The sequence below is a fragment of the Stylophora pistillata genome, chromosome 5, assembly GCF_964205215.1.
Source record: "Stylophora pistillata chromosome 5, jaStyPist1.2, whole genome shotgun sequence".
NCBI lineage: Eukaryota > Metazoa > Cnidaria > Anthozoa > Scleractinia > Pocilloporidae > Stylophora > Stylophora pistillata.
This window is the reverse complement of record NC_142523.1, coordinates 26,463,550-26,471,818: the sequence shown is the minus strand read 5'-3', so window position 1 is coordinate 26,471,818 and position 8,269 is coordinate 26,463,550. Positions and strand designations below refer to the sequence as shown.

The 8,269-nt window shown below is 38.8% G+C and overlaps 1 long non-coding RNA gene across 1 annotated transcript; it reads right to left on the bottom strand.

Moving 5' to 3' along the window:
- Nucleotides 1-6,629: 6,629 nt before the first annotated feature.
- Nucleotides 6,630-7,624, bottom strand: LOC148731119 (uncharacterized). Its single transcript, XR_016001201.1, has 3 exons — nt 7,383-7,624; nt 6,995-7,026; nt 6,630-6,675 (listed from the first exon to the last, which is right to left on the bottom strand). It is a non-coding gene; the product is annotated as an uncharacterized LOC148731119 (long non-coding RNA).
- Nucleotides 7,625-8,269: the final 645 nt, after the last annotated feature.

Sequence of the window (8,269 nt, the reverse complement as noted above, 5' to 3'; positions counted from 1 at the left end):
TTACGCACAGCCACCATGTTAGATTCACAGGAAGCATAGCTGACGGCGCGCGGATTCGTCGTGACCGGAATTGTTAGTAATGGTGGGAGAATAAATTCTAAAGTCTTCCAGTTGCCATTAGCACGACTATTGTTGCAATAACATTGAAATTTTTGCAATGTCAGGTCAAGAGAAAAAAGCGTAGATCAATCAAATAGAATGCAATTGGAAAAAAATAGAGCGAAGTGAAGAAAAAATAAAAAGAAGAATAGCGGATCTCTTGCATCGTATATAATGGATTGAGATGAAATAAAACAAATCATAGTTAGTTTAAATGTTGACTTCAGGCGTCCTTATTGGCAAACTTTACCAATCTTTCAAACGGGTAAACTTTCTTTGAAGCTTCAGATTCATTGCTTATCGCGACAATCACTAGTTCGTAGAATGATGGGGGGGGGGGGAGGGGGGAGGAGGGTTCAAGCTGAAAGTTGCATTATGATCCAACCACCAAGTTTTCACTTGACAACTAAGGAACATGTTTAATAAGGAGCCATTTCTTCGAGCGTTCAACTGACCTTTGTTTTGTCACGATGTTTTCAATAGAAACATCTATTTTTGGTTTGAATTACCGCGGTATGGGATTACCCGGCCGGCCACGTAAGCTCTTCGACCAATCACGATTAGCTAGTAGTTAAATTCTAATCATTTCCCTGGAAAAGATAGTCTGAAATAAACCGTTCCGTGAAAATGCCTCTACATAGGCTCAGTGTGGGAGTTGAACGCTCCAAGTAATGGGTCTCTGGTTTAATTCATTTGGATTGTTTCCGATTATGTGAGTGCTCTCCATTTTCTTCGATGCACAGGCTCAATATTCTTGTCTTTGAATCGATGTTATTTGCATTATTGTACAGGAAAGTGTGAGAACTATGAGTTTACCTGTGCAAATGGAAAGTGTCTTAATAAATACAGGCGTTGTTGGCTGGGAAATAACTGTGGTGACAACTCAGATGAACAGCAGTGCCGTAAGTTTGTTTTATTACTATGATCACTGTTGTCTTATATTATAGTCTTCCTTTCCTCGGATCGATAGCATGCTATCTTTCATGGATCACATTACTAAACAGCTTCAAAAGGTATACGCTAAAAGTGGCGCACTTAGGAGAATCAGGCGTTTTGTCCCTGACAATGTTATGTTAAGGCTCTATAAAACTTTCATTCTCCCTCATTTTGAATACTGTTGCCCCCTCTTACTTGGATTGGGGAAAGTGCAAGCGAATCGGCTAGTAGACGCCAACTATTATATTCTTAGATCACTGCTTGGTTATCTCAAGTCTACCCTTTATGATGAATTGCTGCGAATCTTGAGTATGGAAACGTTAGACCAGAGAAGGAAACAACAATCCCTTATTCTGTTATATAAATGTTTGCATAACGACGGTCCCAAATACATCAGAGAAATTTTTTTAGTTTTAGGGAAACTATATACAACCTGAGAGGAACCGGCATTAATTTGTGCGCACCTAAATTTAATTTAAATTTTATGAAAAAATCTTTCACTTATATGTGTGCGCGCTGTGGAATGGATTACCTACAAGTGTAAAACTGGCCAATGATATCAACCTTTTTAAGAAGCTATTAAGAACATTGAAACTTTAGCTGCTTCTCAATTTTATACTTGTATTTAAGTGACTCTCAATTTCATTGTTCAAACTTAATTTTTAATTTTAATTTTAAACTATTTAAGCTATTGCTTCACCATTTTATACCTGTATTTAAGTGACTTTGAATTTTACTGTACAAACTTATATTTTAATATTAATTGTTAGTTATTTTAATTTCTAATCAATTAGGTTTTGACAGTATGTATTAGGTTTTTTAGATTCTTAATCTTAGAGGCACGTACGTATTTTGAACGAGCTCTATGAGCTCCTTGACGCTACGTGGGTAAATAAAGTATTGATTGATATTGATTGATTGATTGATAACCATGTCGGGATGCAAACAAATACTGGGAGCCGTCTCTTCGTCTTTTTCTCTCCTTCTTTCTTTCTCTACTCTCTCTCTCTCTCTCTCTCTCTCCCTTTCTGTTTTTCTCTTCTTTCCTCCTTTCTTTCTCTCCTTCTTTCTTTCTTCCTTTCTTTATTTATTTATTTCCTCCTTTCTTTCTTAAGTTGTTAAATAATAATAATTATGTACTGAATATGGACCAAATAGAGAAAACGAGGGCTGTTCCAGTAGTTATATCTATTGACTACATAGGATGATTTTCTCAGTTCAGCTGCCATTTGAGTCGATGTTATTGTATTTGTTTGTTTTAACTTGCAAAAGCCAGGAGTAGAGGAAATCTTAGCTACTAAATACATAAATTGAGTTTGAGATTATTTTCTTTCTTTTTATCATTTTCGAATCATTCACGTGGAAATGATAGCTCAGCGTAAGTGTTCTTTTTTATCTTTAAACATTTATCTGCTTTATGCGCTCGCTTATTTAATCATTTCCTTATATTCTATTGTATTTATACTTTTCTTTAACTGTTTCAATACAATTTTAATCACACTTTGTCAAAGAAAAGCCTTACAGCTAGTTACTTGGGGCATTCACGTATATGGGCGTGGAATCTGTTTCAAACCTTTTTTCCTTTCAAAACAGATTTTGGACCGTCCCAAGTATACCAAACATTCACCTGAATTAATGCGAAATGTTTTCCTCGTGTCATTTAGCGTTGAAATCAAGTATTAAAAATGAGTGAAATTTGACGTCTTTCACACTGCTTGGGATTTATTACTAAACTCAGGGGAGTATAAAAAGTGCATGTACCACGTCAAGAGAATATAAACTCTTTTTACAACGTTAAATGAATGTAGGGAAAAAAAAAAGAAAAAAAAAGAGTGTGTTTCCTCCTCTTAAAATGAAAAGCATTCAAATACATTTGATTCATTTTCTGACATTGCATAGGAAATAACTTTATACTTTCCCCAGTTTTCTATGCTCTTTTTTTTTAACATGCACGTCCGTGTAATCACCGGTGAATGCCATTTAATTAATTATCTTACATTGTATAGGAAATAACTCAATAATCTCCCTTTTCTTCTATGCCTTTTTTTTTTTTGGTTTCTTTCCTTTTTTTTAACATGATGATGCACGATCGTGTAATTAACGGTGAATTTCACTTTTCTTTCGTTCTCTCCTATGTCTTTTTTTTATGTACTGCGCCTTGGAAATATCAGGAAGTAAGTGCTACTTAATTTTCTTAATGACGTATCAAACTTTTGGTTAGGATTTTGGCTGGACAATAAGTCAAGCTTTCGCTCCTTATATGTCCTTATCTATTGTTTGAAGGAAAAGGGTTTTTTTGTTCGCAAGACAAAGGTTAGTAATCACCGACGCGTAGCCAGCTCACCGAGCGCGAAATTTAAATTTCTTCGGAAGCGATTAGTGTTACAAACACAGCCTTTGTGGGGGAGGTTGTGGTAATGATTGTTGCAGCCTAGACACATCTAAAAGGGGTGGGGTGGGGAAGTTTGTGTCAAGAAGAGCGAGGTCTGGACGATAAGTAAGCGAAAAAAAACGCATAATAGCTTTAATAAAACGACTCTGAAAGTTGATTGAAACTTTTCGGACACTCGTGAACCATTACAACTGCAGCTTCTTCCTGAATTCAAACTCTCCTAAGCTAAATACAACTTATACAAGTCATTTGATCTTTTTCGGGCCCATTCTCGTGCCCAAAGCCCATTTCGCTTCTCTTAGCCTGAGCCGGCTAAGAGAAGCGAAAACGGCTATTGGGACGAGAATGTTTCTGGCCACGATACTACTCTTCCCAGTGGACCGCTGAGCCCAACGAATTTTTTTACCGCTTTAAAAGTAATGTTGTGAAATCAAACACGTAGTACATTAAAATGCACTTGACTTTGACGTGCTACGTGATGTTCATTTAAAAACGTTACTCTAGAGCTCAAGGCGGCAAAAAAATTCGTGGGTGTAGCAGTCTACTGAGGAGAGTAGTGGCGCTTTAGCAATCAAACTTGGAAGTTATTTGTATTTGAATAAAAAACCGCTAGTTCACAGTCGAATCAGAAGTGTCTGTTAAGTTGGCGCGTTATCATGCTAAGAACTCTAACTGTGAAAGAAAGTTTAAATCCTCCGCTTTTCCCTTTCGCTCATTTTCCTTAACTCCATTTTATGACGCGCAATATGAGTAAAAAATTTGGCGCCAACTTAAGATACACGGAGGGCGGACAGTAAGAAAATGATCCTAAAAATTACCTCTATTAATTAACTGCGTGCGTGCCGGCAGTTTAGATTCTTCAGCGCAATGAATATAAAAGAAAACAAGTCCGCAAACCGAAGGGAACGAAGAAAGTGTGACTTCACACCTTTTTACGTGTAAGTGACCTCACTTTTCCTTCGTCTTGCGCTCAAAACTTGGCACTCTAACAGTGAAACAAGGCTTTATCCCTCCGCTTTTTCCCCTTCCCTCATTTTCGTTAACGCCATTTAAAACCTGCCATGCGACTACAAAAGTTAAAAAGAGAGCGTTTTTCTCTGCCTATTATCAGTTGTAGTGACCTGTTGTAGTTACACTCAGGCAACGTTTATAAATAGAGGGAGGCGGCAAGCGAGCAGACTAATTAAGCCTATTCTTCTAAAGTTCAACAATAGCATAATAAGGCTTGCAAACGCTATCCGGAGTCAGAAATCGCTTTCTACAGTTTGCCAATGAGCGTAACGCTAACACTATGAGTAAGTTTTACGAAGTCTCCAAAGTACTTGACAAGCGCGCAGATGCCGATAATCGTGTTCAGTTTCTTGTTCGCTGGCGCGGTTATGGGAGAAAGTACGACTCTTGGGTGGACACCGAGGACACGAACGAGTACCTGAAGCAAGTGTTTCGCACTCGAAACCAAGGTAACCCTGGCTTGCTTCAGACCTTGAGCGTTCTTATCGCCGAAAAGTTGAAGATGAAGAAACCACCGTCAACAAGCATCGTGAGACGTGTCTCCGCAACTATGCCGATGGATCCCGAGACTTTCAGAGAGTTGTTCAGTGGGCTACCTTCAGCACCAAATCTTTTGCGAGCGACTAAATTTTCAGTGCCTGTTCACGAGCTTGACACGATAATGCCTGCTGGATGGTCATTAAATACTTTCAAAACTTCAACTACTTGTCGGTTGCAGCCCGGCAAGCCTGTTGAGTTAGCTCTATTAGAGCGAAGGAAAGTATTTTATGATCATTCCAGGTGTTTGCATTGTCAGGGCGGAAATGGTGCACCTGTCGCTTGTAAAGATGTGGTGCAGAGGATTGTTTACGGGTCAACTCTACTGAAGGTCTCATTCTACCGAGAGCGGAATAAAGAAGCCCAGAAGAAGCCCAAGGAGCGTACAAGGCTAACTTGGGCAAAACCCAGAGTAGTCAATAAGTAGAGTACAGTTCGGTGACTTACCGTTGGGTAGGTCCCGTAAAAAAAAACGGCTCCTTTAGGAGCCACCACACTACGAGAAAGAAATGACCAACTTGCAATAGATCGTGTTACTCTGTTCTTCCACCTTACTCTTTTGCAGCCACTTAGTAAAGAATTATTTCCCGCCTTGAATGAGGAAGCCGCTGGTTTGATTTCACCCATAACGAGTTTCGCCCATAAAGCGTTTCGCCCAGACGTGTAGTGTGTATATGAAATAACATTTTCCTTACCAACAGAGAGAAAGTCAATAACTTTTCATTTAACTTGGATGAATTGCCACATAAAAAGCAAATATTTCTACCATTTTAAATTGCTTTCAAATTTTTGTCTTGATTTGCCCACAATACATGTGTAAGAGATAACATTTTACATACTAGCACAGAAAAAGTCAATAACTTTTCATTTGGCCAGTTAACTGATAAAAGGCTAACAACATCTTATCAAAGTTGTCACCAACTTGTAATTAGGACCGCGCGTCTATTCGTAAACAACACAGTGTAATTACACATTGTTGCTTTTCGTATTTAAATTACATGACTTCACTTTGGAAACAATGGAACAATAAACTGTGCCAACTTCGCACCATTCCGAGTAAACTTCAGTTTTCTTTTCAAGTTAAAGGTGGAGATTTTTGTAAGACAGAAAGTTTCTTTTGGTTAGAACTTTCATACCGCACGCTTTGCGGGAGTCAGAAAAATTAACGCTTTCAACAGCTGGACTTTGGGTCAGATGGCCCGGGTTCAATTCCTGGCTGGGGCTTGACGTTGTGTCCTTAAGCAAGACGCTTCACTCACATTGCTTTGTCTTCTCGGATAGGACGTATAGCCGGAGGTCCCGTCTCCTGCACCTATCAATTAGTTAATTTCGGCAGGGGACGTTAAAGAACCCACACCACGAGATTACTGTGATGTGGTTTGGCCTGGTTAGTGGGAATGGGGGGAGGGGGCATCTGTAAAATTTCTTTTAATTGTAAACTGCCGCTGGCAGTCCGGAAAAGTCCCCCGCACAGTGTTGTAAAGCGCATTAGAGCATTTACATGGCTCCTTTAGGAGCCACCAAATAAAATAAAAGTCACTGACCAACTATGATAAACACAGCTTCAACTTATACGCTTTTAATCTCCAAATTTCAATTTACACGCGCCCAATGCAAATTAAATTAGTTTGTTGCGGGCTTGTTTCTCTTTTCACTCCCGTCTCTTCTTTCACTAGGAGTGGCGCTCTTTGTCTGCGAACCTACGGAAGTGAAGACCAGTAAATTCGTGATTTTATAATTAGACAAGTATGTCTTTTATTTAAAAAAATGCAGCATGTCGATGTAAAACATTGTGGCCACAAAACTACGAGATATTTTGTGTTTTAAAGACTTATTTTCGCCGAGCTTAAAAAGAAAATAATTTTACCATTTTCCAGCAAATCCCGTATTGTGGGCTGATCACTTAAGAATCTGGCTGCGAGCAGCACCATCCGATCCCTGTAAAATCAACATTGAACTTAAAAGAAGCACCAAGCTTCGCAAACTTCAGCTTTAAAAACACCAGAAAACACAACTTACCAACGAACAAGGTAATCTGCCGGCGGCCTCTCCTGAAAATGAGTACAAATAATTGAATGCTTTTTTTTTTTTTTTTAGTATCTATATATATATATATATCGATTTTACTAAGTCTTGTATGTCTGTTAGGCAGCTGTGCATACGTCGACCGCAACATTGGTATTTTGATTGACAAGTTTTTCGAGTAAGTTGCAAAATGCTCCATGGGTGGCCGGTGATTTTACATTTTATTTGCGTAACGCGAAAACTGAGAATATTTCGCGCCTATTCTTGGCGAAGTTATTCATTTTTCCTGAACAAACATCGCGATATAATACGTATATATATCACCTATTATATGACTATCTTTAAATCCATAGCCCCTACTATATAAATTACTTATACTTACTACATCTAATTGGGCGAGATGACCCTCTAGGTACGACCCTAGCTCCTCGAGAAAGTCAGCGACCGGGGCATCATTGAATGTCAGCTAAAATTTGAAAGATTGGCAAGCGTTAAAAATAATTCGATCCGAGTTATTACAACAAAAATACGGCGCAACTGAACTATTTAAAGTCATCCCTCTTACCGTTCGAATTGGTTCCTGCCCAGGTGCTGACATTTCTTTCTGCTTTGGTCAGTGAATCCTTCAGTCTGCGTACGCTTTCAAGAATATGGCAGTTCGCGGATGACAAGGTCGTATTGTTCTAGTAATGGAACGGAGATAAAATCCGTCCGGTGCTCCCGTTCATAAGGCTTGGAACCCCGTCTGTATGCAACATTAGCGGGTTTTTGCAGTTTGAACTTTTGGCTTGTTAGCTCAATTGGTAGAGCGCTGCACTAGTATCGCAGAGGTCAGTGGTTCGAATCCCGTACAGGCCTGAAATTTTTTTCAGGTCTGATTTTCACTATTGCTCAAATAGTGCTTTACTGCGAAGGATCGTGCTCATATACATAAGTTTGAACTTTGATAACATCTCTGCACTGAACGATCGAAGGTTGTGATTTTCAGGTCGCGTGGATACACGTAGCTTACCCGAATTGAAATGATTGCATATATTTGTAAGTCGACTATTTATAAGACAAAACCCTATGGACAATAAGTTAATGACATGCGGCTTAAAACGCTTTAAGCATGTAATTCGTTAAAGAGTAAGCGGCACACGCGTTTAATTTTGAAATTCTCGTCAGTGATCATAAATTGATGGTTGATAATCCATAAAACAAAATTGCGTGGACTGTTCTACCCTCTGTTTATTTTATGTTGGTTGACGGTTAATGAGACAAAGCCTA